The following is a 12,911-nucleotide window of genomic DNA, read 5'->3' on the forward strand; positions in this document are numbered from 1 at the left end:
TAGTGTTAACCCCTTCACTGCCAGTGACATTTTTACAGTAATCAATGCATTTTTATTCGCACTGATCACTGTATTAATGCCAATGGTTCCAAAAATGTGTCAAAATTGTCCGATGTGTCCGCCATTCATCGCAGTCATGATAAAATCGCAGATCGCCACCATTACTAGTAAAAAAAAAATTAATAATAATAAAAATGCTATAAATCTATCCCCTATTTTGTAGACGCTGTAACTTTTGTGCAAACCAATCATTATACGCTTATTGCGTTTTTTTTTTTTTTTTTACCCAAAATATGTAGAAGAATACACATCGGCCAAAGCTGAGGAAAAAAATAGTTTTTTTATATATTTTTGAGGGATACCGTATTTATCGGCATATAACACGCACTTTTTTCCCCTTAAAATCAGGGGAAAGTCGCAGGTGCGTGTTATACGCCGATCCCCTGCGATCCCGAGCTGTGAAAACTTCAAAATCGCCGACCGCGATTTGAAAATGGCGCTGCCGGCGCTGGAAAGAGCCGAGGACCGGCTCTGTGTATTTCGGCGCCGGCGGCGCCATTTTCAAATCTCGTTCACCTTCGGCTCCACTCGTAGTCCCGAGCGGAGCTATCCGAACCTACTCGGCTAGGTTCGGATAGCTCCGCTCGGGACTACGAGTGGAGCCGAAAGTAAACGAGAGCCGCCGGAAAGAGCCGAGGACCGGCTCTGTGTATTTCGGCGCCGGCGGCGCCATTTTCAAATCGCGGTCGTCGATTTTGAAGCCCAATATGGCAGGGACAGGGGATCAACGGCTGCAATGGGGCAAGGCTGCACTGGGGAAGGCTGCACTGGGGAAGGCTGCACTGACAAGGCTGCACTGGGGAAGGCTGCACTGACATGGCTGCACTGATATGGCTGCACTGACATGGCTGCACTGACAAGGCTGCACTGACAAGGCTGCACTGGGGCAAGGCTGCACTGGGGCAAGGCTGCACTGAGAAGGCTGCAATGATGGGCATTTAAATGTAAGTTTTTTTCCCTTCAACTTCCCTCCTAAAAGTTTTTTTTCCTTAAAATTCCCTCCTAAATTGGGGTGCGTGTTATACGCCGGTGCGTGTTATACGCCGATAAATACGGTATTTATTATTGCAAAAAGTAAAAAATAATGCTTTTTTTTTCAAAATTGTTGCTTTTTTTTGTTTATAGCGCAAAAAATAAAAACCGCAGAAGTGATCAAATACCACCAAAAGAAAGCTCTATTTGTGGGAAAAAAAGGACATCAATTTTGTTTGGGTACCACGTCGCACGACCGCGCAGTTGTCGGTTAAAACGACACAGTGCCGAATCGCAAAAGGTGCTCTGGTCAGAAAGGGGGTAAATTTTTCCAGGGCTGAAGAGGTTAAACAGAGGCAAAGTTGGCAGCTTCCTTGGCTGAAAAGAATAGGGGGTGGTTACTTACACTTTAACCTCTTGCCAACTGTATAACTCATATATGCTGCAGCAAGAAAAGTGGGTTTTAACACCTAGCCATTGCATATATACCTCCACAGTGACCTGGGGTTGTGTGCTGAGAGGACCCTCACAGATTGCTTTTATCACACTGACTGAGCTGTCACTGACAGCTCTCATTTACAGTTTCCGATCATGTGACCGCTGTGAGAGCCAATTACAGCAGTCACGTGGTATAGAAGCCTTGTTAAGGGGTTAGGAATGTAGGGTCAGCTGACCATACACAGAGGGATGCCATTGTTTTTTTCAGCATCGAATTATAAATTAAAGTTTGCCTGTGCCTTACTCCCTTTTACCAGAAGAAGTATCCACTGATATGCTTTCTACTTTGTAAGATACTGATACTTGAAGTGGTGCTAAAGTCATAACATTTTTTACCTCATGCATTTCCTGCATTAAGTTAAAAAATGTCCCAGTAGCAGTAATCCCCCCCCCCCTTCTCGATCCAGCACTCTGCCTGTCTGTAGCGGCTCCCTCCTCTCTCCTTGCAATCACAGAACACCGAGGCAGCAACAAGGGCCATTGGCTTCTACTACTGTCAATCAAATCCTGAGACTGAGGGGTGGGGTTGAGCCATGTTGTGTTTATTTATGGAATGGTACGTGTCTGCTTTTCACTATGTTGTGGTATGCGTTGAATGGCTGCCCTAAAGCAATGCATATTATTGCACATATCTTAAAGAGGAAGTAAACCGTGATGGGTTTTACTTCCTCTTTGTTTCCCTGCAAAGGTAAAGCATAATGGGCTACTATGCATCGCATAGTAGCCCATTATGTGTCACTTACCTGACACAGGAGCCTGCGATGTCACCGCTGTCCCCTCTGCTATGGAGCGTCCATCTTCTTTCCGGGTATCGTGGCTGCGGCGCTGTGATTGGCTGGAGCCGCGATGATGTCACTCCTGCGCATGTGCACGGGAGCCGCCCCTAACGGCATAACCCCGTTAGCAGCGGCAAGCTCATGCGCCGTAGACAGCGGTGCCTGTCTTTTTGCAAATATCTCCTAAACCATGTAGGTTTAGGAGATATTTCTTGGACCTACAGGTAAGCCTTAATCTAGGCTTACCTGTAGGTCAAAGTGGTCTGTAAGGGTTTACAACCACTTTAATGTAGTGCAAGACGGCTTATGGATCTGAATGGGCCTGGAATGTAGTATTTATTATTATTATTATACAGAATTTATATAGCGCCAACAGTTTGCGCTTTACAACATGAGGGCAGACAGTACACTTACAATACAAATCAATACAGGAGGGATCAGAGGGCTCTGCTCGTTAGAGCTTACAGTCTAGAACATTTAAAGAGGAGATCCATTAAAAAAAAGTCAGCAGCTGCAAATACTTTGATATAAGGACACTTACTTGTGCAAGGATCCAGCATGTTGGCACCTGAGCCAATTCTTCAATTGGCTTGGGTGCCGGCATTTTAGATAATGGAAACCAGCAGTGAAGCTTCCCGGATTCACAGCCTGTTTCTCACTGCGCATGCACGAGTCGCACAGCTCTTTGTGACCCTGTGTGTGTCCCAGAAGGCTGTGGGGGGAAGGAGGAGGAGCTGAAGATCCTTATAGATTGCCACGATAATCTGACCCGGAAGTGGTACCTGCTGCCCCCTCTCCCCAAAAAGTGCCAAATGTGGCAGTGGAGGGGGGGAGGGTGCAAACAAGTTTTTTTTGGGGGGGGGCAACACCTTAAAGCAGAGTTCCACCCAGAAATAGAACTTCTGCAGATCGGATTCCCCCCCCCCTCCGTTGCCACATTTGGCAACTTTCAGGGGGGAGCTGATACCTGTGAAATCCAGGTATCTACTCCCACTTCCAGGGAAAGATATCCGCAATCTTGTGCGGTGAACTATGCAATGTCCGGCCCTTCCCCCCCGCTCCCTTCTGGGAGACACACAGGTCCCAGAAGACAGTGGGGAACATTCAGAAAGTCCAGCGTGACTTGCGCATGCAGTATTTGTAGCTGTAGTATTTGTAGCTGCTGACTTTTATTTATTTTTTTTACCCAGGCGGAACTCCGCTTTAAGGTATGTAGTTATCACATTTAGTGAATATGTGTTGCTTTTTTCAGATGGATCCATTCTTTTCATCTAACCAGATTGAAGGAACTCTTATGATAGCTGTAAACACAGGTGACTGCTAGGGCTCTTGTACAACACAAACAATCACATGTACAGAAGCTATTTTGAATCTAATACGAAGCCCAATGATGTCCACAGGAGAACATCTTTATACGGTAATTTACTTTTAAAACATGAAAAACTGATTGAATCAGTAAAATGCTAAACAGTTGTTTTTTTCAGAACAATAAAGTCATTAGGTTGATAAATAAAAAATTGAAAATAAATAAAAGTGAGCGCTAAGTGAAAAAAAAAACAATAAAGCCGCTGGCACAAAAAAAGATGAATTCACAGTCCTCAAAAGTATAAAGTAAAATGAGCGCAGCGCTATATGTGAAAACAATGTGATATGATCCAAAGTGAAAAATCCAGCATATAAAACCAAAAAACATAAATTCGTGAACAAATATAAAACTTGGTGTAAGTTCAAAAAAGCAAATCTTCTGTCGGACAACTGTTGGTTCATTCAAAGAATCTCCTTTTACGGCGGCTTTTTTTTAAATTGTTTTTAGTATGTCAAATACTTATACAACATTTTCTGTAGCGTCTGATATAATATAAAGTAAAAACCATACTTGGGAACATTCCAAATTCAGTGAGCTTGAGAATGGGGAGCACCATATCCTAATAGCCCTTCACATCCTTCATGTTGCCTTTGACACCCAGTCCACTCCTCTCCCCTTCGCTCAGACCCTCTACGTTGCCTTCTCTGATATCCACTTCACCCCGCCTTTTCTTAGAATGCTCACATCCTCCATGTGGCCCCCTCTCACCAGGGACTTCTCTGTGTTCCTCTGAAACCAGGCCAGCCAGACCATACTCTTTTCTTCTAGACATCCATTAGTTGTGATAAAGTCCTCAGGGAGGGTCCCAGGGGGTGAAGAGTACAGACCCTGCGGGGAGAACATGGAGGGTCGCCATTCTTCATTGCCTAGTGCTGCTTACCGACACTGTTTATGTTTACACCATCACCCTGACCTCAGGCAGCACAGAATATATGTTTATGTTTACATATCTGTTAGGGCTTGTTCACACTTGACTAAATTACTGACGCTCAACAAACGCTCCTATAGGTTTGTATGGCATTAGTATGGGTGTCAGACAGGCATCATTGAGCTCTAGAATGGGGTGTTTTACAAGCGTTAAATGCTCCTTAAATGCCCTATGCATGGTTTTGTAGCATTTGATGAGCGTTAAAACTGCTCCATAATGGAAAGTGACTAATTTTAACATGCTGCAACTGCACCGATACCGCTCCGAAAACGCCTTGAGCGTTACCATAGACTTGAATGGGAGGCGTTGAAAGGCTTCAAATGCCTCCTGACTCGACATGAGACTTCAGTTTTGAATTGAAGCAACGCTAACGCTTAGTGTGAACAGTACAATGTGCTGTCTATTATATCTTGTGCATAGGCGTTTTTAACGCCTGCTCTTAATGCCAGTGTGAACTAAGCCCTAACTGGAAAGCCAGAGGACTGGGCCCAGCCAGTAAAGAGCCAGTAAAGTTACTCAAAATCCAGGAGCGATCCAGCAAGTTTCCAGCTCATAGCACATTTGTGTCAGTTTCTGAAGCTGAAAAGGCTGGTAATATGTCAATTAAGAAATCTTTTGTTGCAGACACCTGGAATAATACCTATACAGTATTTAGCCACCTTGCAAAATATGGATGGCTGTGAGCAGTGCTCTGTTTTTGCCAGACATCCAGGGTCAACGGGGACCCAGAATTGATGTCATAGCAGGAGGGGGCCACGTGTGGGGTGTGTGGAGCATTCGGGACAAAACTTCTTGTGGCCATGGCTACCTGGTGCCTTGGGTTTGTTGAACCCTTCTGTAAATGAAATGACACTTTGTGCACTTTAAATAAAGTTTAAAAAGAAAATGTGAACAAATGTGATGAACTGAACCGAACCTTTAACTACAGCTCAAAACTGATAGCTGTCAGAATGCTAAAACAAAGACTGTAGTGTACAAGAAATGTGCGCAAGCCCTGAGGGCTTAGTTCACTTTTCTATCCACATTTCATGGTACACGTATATTTAGGGTGTAACATAAAACACGGTAACATTCCCCAAACCCCCAACAAACACACACTTACCTAAATCTCAAGGTGCTTTTACCTGAGGCATCAGATATTTGAATCTAGCATGGCTTTATGTTGTTTCCCCTCTACAACGGCCGTACGGACCTGGAGCTGGGATGTAAACAATGCAGGATCCTGTGTATTGCACCCATTATGCTCGGACTACACTGCTGCGATGTGAGAACCTGTGCAAATCCAGTATGCACATTTTTTTTTTTTTCCAAAATCTTTTTATTGGTTTTTAAAAAGAGAAACAAAAACAGATAAAGAGAACAAACAGTTAAACATACATTGGTCTAATATGATGTCTATGTGATCCTTGCAGGAATCACGCTGTCACCTTATTCATGAAGAATATATTATGACATCAGTCATAGCGGTACAGTTTACTGGGTCATGGTGGTGCTATGTGCAGTTGTACATGGTAAAATAGCATATTGTAGATTATTGTGTACACCTGGCACCCGCTTGGGAGCTACTTTGTGATTGGGGTCTACTGAGAGGCCTCTGAAGCGGTGGAGGGATCTGCCAGCCACTTAGACCAGACTTTGCTATATTTGTTGGGGCAGCCTCTGTTGTCATATGTGTCTTTATACAGAGGTAAGCTATTGTTAATTAATTGTTTCCACAGGGAGAGAGGAGGGGGGGTTGGTTTGCGCCAACTAAGGGCTATAGCTTTACGGGAATAGAACAGGAGCAATCCCACCAGTGTGCGTCCCGCCACCGTAGGAATTAGTTGTTCTACCAGGCCTAGTATGCAGATTGACATTGATGGTTGTAGTGGCACAGAGGTGATTTGTGTGATAAAGTCCAATATCTCCCTCCAGTATCCGACAATTGCCGGACAGGTCCAGAAGATGTGGGTGAAGTCCCCAGGAGTCCCACCACATCTCCAACACCCGGGAGGGGAGTCGGGGTTCATTTTGTGTAGTCTGTGAGGGGTAAAATATGCCCGATGGACTATCTTGAATTGGATCAGGCGATCTCTCAGAGAGACCAGGGAGCTAAATGGGAAATCCCATATGTCATCCCAGTCATTGTTGTCAAAATTGGGGATGTCATGGGACCATTTAGATCTTAGCTTTTCCATAGTCGGGAGGGAGGTGACAGTCAGGTGTGAATATAATTGAGAAGTGGGTTTTTTCGCACAATCTGATCTAAGAAGGTCCTCCAGTGAAGATTGGACTAGTTGAGGAGGGGAGTTGGAGAATTGGTGACTGAAGGCATGGGAGAGTTGAAGGAATCGGAAAAAATAGGACTGGGGTATATTAAAATCGGAGTTTAGTTTGGAGAGCGGGACTAGGGATTGATTGGAGATAATCTGTGCCACCGTTTTAATGTTAATTTGGTCCAGGCATGAGGCTCAGGTAGTTTATAGATCTGCTCCAGGGTTGGGTTTATCCAAAGGGGAGCATCAGTATGCACATTTTAGCACAGCAGTGCGAATCACATGCGATTTCAGAAAGCGCACCAATGTGAACCGTGCCTAAAGCACTGATCATGGTTGCAATGCTCTTCAGGCTTCAATGCAAACATTTCAAAAATGCACATTTTTTTATATATTAATGTGGGTGCATGTATTAAATTTTTGCAAAGGTGAACTATGCCTTTAACTTTCCAACCATTTTACCTGCATTCTATCCCTGCTTTTATAATACCTCTACTGCAAATGTTATGTTAGCATGGATGAACTTTCACTACTCATAAACAAGTCAATGTTTTACCATCTGAAGGTTGAAGTATTGCTTGTACTCTGGTAGTATATAGGTGTTGAGCAGTCAAATGCTGCACTGGAAATCTGTAGCCCTTTTTGCAAAAGTTTTACAACACTTAGAAGTTTTCTACATTGTCCAGTCCGCAGAGCCGCCAGGGCAGCAGCTGCCCAGACCAAGCTGTGATAGCTCTCAAAACTACCCACGCATTGCACACTCATCATATGTTTGACGAAGGGGTCCTGTGTGGCCCTGGAATGTTGCATTGAAATGAAATGAATGAATGAATGAATGAATGAAAATGTTTGGACTTTACTTGAAGATCCCTGAGGCTCAATTCACATATCCTGCGCCCACGGTTTATAGCATGGGGTTTGGTGCATCCTTGTTCATCGATTCGGGTGCAAATCAGGTCAGAATTTTTGCCTGAATTCGCATCTGAATTGGACCAGAAGACTCACAGGACCCTTTTAAATGCGAACCGCGAGCCATCCCAGGGCTGTGTGAATCGGTTCCGTTGAGACCTGGTCACACTCTCACTCTCCTGTCATGCAAACTGGATGCAGTGAAACCCGCATCCAATTCGCATACGTATGAACCCGGCCTGAATGTTTACACACTGCAGCTGTCGCCTCTCCTCTGCCGCCAGTGAGCAAGGGAGTGTCGGTACAGGGGGCAAGAGAGGACACAGGTGCTGTGGCAGGGCTGCAATTGCAGCCAAAGCCACAAGAGAAGAGTCCTGCCCACCACCCAGGATACAAGGGACACTGTGACTGGCTGCAGGGCAGTCTAGGAGAGGAAGAGCCCACCCATGGAGAGAGGAGAGACTGCTGTGAGCCTCTTTGAACAGTGGAAGATGTAGTCCCTAAGAGACAGCCTCTATTAAGTAGAGAACTGTATGAGAGTACACGTCCCAGGAGGACAGTGTGGCTGAAAGGAAGAAATTAAAGGAGAAGTCAGGGCTCGGGGCAGTCTCACATGAGAAGAGGTGACTGTTGGATTGTGCCACTGAGTCGGAAATGCTGCTGTTGCCAGAGCTTACCATGGTGTCGGAGTGGGACACCACCTTTGGAGAGATGAAGTGAGTTGGAGGAATGGGCTTCACTCATTTCATGAGAAACTTCAAGAGAGTCCAGAGTTGCCATCAACACCACAGAATCCAGGCATCAGAGAACGGGAAGTGGCTCCACAACAGACTGCATAGTAGTGAGAGGCTGCTGGCCACAACCTTCCTACCCTTCTCGTAAAGGAACAGCATCACCCTAACTTGGGACTTATGCCCTTTACAGTGGAATACAAATGTACCTGAGCGCTCCAAAGCAGGAATCTGGGCCCCAACACTTAGCACTACACTGGCCAGTGGGTGTGGCTTTGGAGAGACTAGGACCTTTAAGTATCTAGTTTTAGGATTCAGGTACAGCAATACTTGGTCCTCTCATTGTCTCCGTTGTATTATAGAAGTCTGTTTTACCTTGTGACTGTTCATTGTTGTTTTGTCCAAACTTCCATCGCTTAGGAGATCCAACCAGGAATGGAAGCAGGTACCTATGAAATAGGCAGCTGCTCCCTCAAAACATTGCATTTTGCTAAATGTGTTAGGGAGGAGGAGGAAAAAAGCAAGTTGGCAGTGCACTTGGAAATGCACTCGCTGTAGATCTGAGGGGGACATGCCAGGATAATAAAAAACAACATTTTTGCTTGTACATGATTGGATGATAAAATCAGCAGAGCTTCCCCTCATTTAAGATCTTCCCCTCAGATCTAAAGCGACTGCACTTCCAAGTGCACTTGCCTTTAGTAAATCAACCCCCTATGAGTGATAATTAGCAGGTTTATTACACTAACTACTAACAGAGGAAATTAATTCGATTGTCAATCTCTGCCACCTATATATAGTTCTACCTATTTAGATGAATAACAGACAGACTTGTATAAACTACTGTCTCCTAACTGTACCATTATTTTTTGGTTATCTGTGTATATTAAATAAATGCCTACAAGCTCACCTGTTTCACAAACAGTATAGTTGATATTAAGGTGTTTGCTCTAATTCATTGGGAGTGATTTAACACATTAATACATTTTCTTTATCTCTGCACATAATTGGCTGTTCCAAGTTAATACAGGGTCACTGAACTAAGTGAAAATCTACTCCTTGTACATCACCTCCGAATGGAAACAGCTAACATGGTGCTCAGTTTACATAGGTAACTGGGAGAAGCCACTGGGCAATTTTTTTCTGTATATGAAGGGTTCAGAAGAAATAGCCCATTTATTGTATAAAGTAGATAAACCCAATACAATAAACCTAAACAGAGAGAAATATGTCACTGCTGGCTTCCCTCTGCTAATGTTAGATGCCTGGTTGTCTCTGCTGTAAGTCCAAGACCTGGACAAGTATGCAGCAAGTGAAGTCAGACCTCCAAATTTGATAACTTGTTTGAATTCAGTGATAAAGAAAGTATTGAAGCCACTGGATCATCATGACAGTATGGGAAATCCTTTTTCAGAGTAAGAGGTCAGCAATAGCAGCCTTCATAATTTTCTCAGTGTGGGGTTTAACACTAATTGCCTGACTGCATTCAGTTTCCTGTATGTCTTGTAGATCCAATACTCATGCAAAGACATGTATAAAATGTACCAGTTTACACACTGTACTTAGACAAGAATATCAATCATACATAAATAAAATCTTTAGGCCTCATTTCCAAAGGTGACGTAATGGACATAAATAACAAATAAAGTAAAGTAAATATTAAAGAGAATTTTATATCAGATGTATTTTCTAACAGAGCTTGAAAGAACTGCTTAATCTCACGGTAGATTTGGTAGAATGCTCAGCACCCTTCTAAAGTGAGGATTTCTAATCATGCCAGTGTATAGCCAGGAAAGCATCCCCTCTGATCAGAAGATTAATATAACTGGCAGCACCTAAAGCTCAACTCGGGGAAAACTGAAAAATCTCCTTTGCAGTGGGGCTGCGCCCAAGCTGAAAGTGTTAACTGCCCATTTTTAGTCTAGGGGGCATAGAAAGGAAGTAGGGTCTTCTCTCCCATGCTTCAGCAATCTAATGTCCTGACATCATCAACGGTCTATAGCCCCGTACTAGGTGTGAAAACGCCAAGGAACAGTTCCCTGCTGGAGCATAGGGAGCACCGTCTACCGGAGGAGCATGGGATCAGTTTAGTAAAAATGCTTTTACTGTCCCCTAGAATAAATGAACAGTAACCCTTGCAGAGTGGACACGGCCTGGGAAAATTTTCAGATTTCCTGGAGTTGAGCTTAAGTCCCCGTTCACACCTGGGCATAGCAGAAAGGCGTGTTTCTGCTAGCGTTTCTGCAAACGCGTGAAAATCTCACTAGGTCATGCAACGCACTTGCCCAAACATGCAATACACACTTGACTCCTGTCCAAAATTTGGTGCATGAGCTTCTTGAGAGCGTTTTTGGAGTGGAGGGAGGCCCATTCAAATAAATTGTGCAGCTCCAAAAACATATGAACATATGCTTTCTTATGGATACTATCTACAAATGTTAATTTTCAATATGCAGGAAATTGTAATGCCGCGTACACACGAGCAGACTTTCCGGCAGAAAAGGTCTGACGGAACGAATCCGTTGGACATTCCGATCGTGTGTGGGCTTCATCTGACCTTTTCTGTCAAAAAACCTGACGGACCTTAGGAATAGAACATGTTTCAAATCTTTCCGACGGACTCGATTTCTATAGAAAAAAACGTTCGCCTGTCGTCAATGGCTAATAGCTATTGAACTTCCTTTTCTAGTCCGGTCATATGTCATCACGTTCAAAACAATCGGACTTTGGTGGGATTGTGTGTAGGCAAGTCCGTTTCGTCAGAAGTCCGTTGAAAAGTCCTTCGGAGTTCAGTCCGACAAGAAGTCTGCTCATGTGTACGCACCATAACTGTTTTCAATCTCTCCTGAAAAATAGCAGTTCTCTTCTCGTACCTTGAGCTTCATAGCTGAATATCTGCTTTGTAAGGTCATCTAAGGCAGTGGTTTCCAACTTGGGGTGCATTTTGCATGCTGCCACACTTCACATTCTGCAGGTGCCTGCCTCTTTCCTAGAGACTGTGCAACAGCAGCCTGTCTAAACACCCGGGCCACATTGTGCAGTTAGGCACTCTACAGAGCAATGGCTCAACGAGCCTCAGGACTCAGGGGGAGCTTGTGACACACCACTGTATGACCACTGCAGTGCCACATCATTCTGCACAGTATCTGCCAGAGCCAGACACCAGATGCCCCTCCAAAAAGCACCTGTTGGTTATCTGACACAATCTAGGCCTAGGGGAGGGACTGGGGCCCGGAGAGCAGCTGACAGGGGAGGGCCTGGAGAGGAGACAGGATCAATCACCTTATTATTACATTGCTCCCATAAATAGCCAATTTATTTGCAGATACAAGATATATTATATAAATGACAGCAACTGAATTCACTACAAAAACTTTACTAATATGAAGGGGTACAATTTGTGGAAATGCACTGCCAAGGAATAAGCAGTGGAATGGAAAACACTGATCTAAGATACTGCCCCTTACTGCTGGTTTCAGGAGATTTGTATAAGATTGGCAATGCTACTAGACTACTGTACAGTTCACTGTTCTCCTTGCTGGAGTGGAAGCTGTACCTGGGGACCTGCAGTGCAAGCATCTTCCTTTTTCTTTCATTCTGTGAATCTGTGCTTCCCCTGCCACTCTCGTTGCATCTTTATTTAGGTTAGTCACCTGTCATGAGTAAGTATGAAAGCTGCTATTGACTTCTTGTAAAAATAAGAGTTCCCTGTCGTAAAAATCAAAGGGCTTCAGTACTTTTTAAATCACTAAATCAGAACAATTGAATGTTTGAGGTTGGGGTTTTTCTGTATACAAAGTCCTTAGTGATAATATGAAGGTTTATTATGGGGTTGATTTACTAAAGGCAAATCCACTTTGCACTACAAGTGCATTTGGAAGTGCAGTCGCTGTAGATCTGAGGGGAAGCTCTGAAATGAGGGGAAGCTCTGCTGATTTTATCATCCAATCGTGTACAAGCAAAAATGCTTTTTTTTATTTTCCCTGCATGTCCCCCTCAGATCTACAGCGACTGCACTTCCAAGTGCACTTGTAGTGCAAAGTGGATTTGCCTTTAGTAAATAAACCCCTATATGACTAGTGGCAATGTAAGATCTTATGTACTGTTCTCACGGATTTGCATATTTGCTTTGTTGAATAAGACATACTGTAGCTGTTACATGGTTGGAAGCTTACTTGTATATTGTGACTGCATGTGAATGTCTTGATGTGTTTTTTTCATTTTTATTGTTTGTTTTGTATTAAAACTGCAAAATCCCAGTAAAAGCTACTGGAAAAAAAAAATCAGAACAAGTATGCGAAATAGGTATTGACACTCAGACATTCCTGACCTGCATGCTTGTTCAGGGTCTGAAGCCAGAAACAGTCTGGCAAAAAGTATTTTTACACCATCTGTATTTCACTAAGTACAGTCAAC

Source organism: Aquarana catesbeiana, linkage group LG01 (genome assembly GCF_042186555.1).
Source record: "Aquarana catesbeiana isolate 2022-GZ linkage group LG01, ASM4218655v1, whole genome shotgun sequence".
Lineage (NCBI taxonomy): Eukaryota > Metazoa > Chordata > Amphibia > Anura > Ranidae > Aquarana > Aquarana catesbeiana.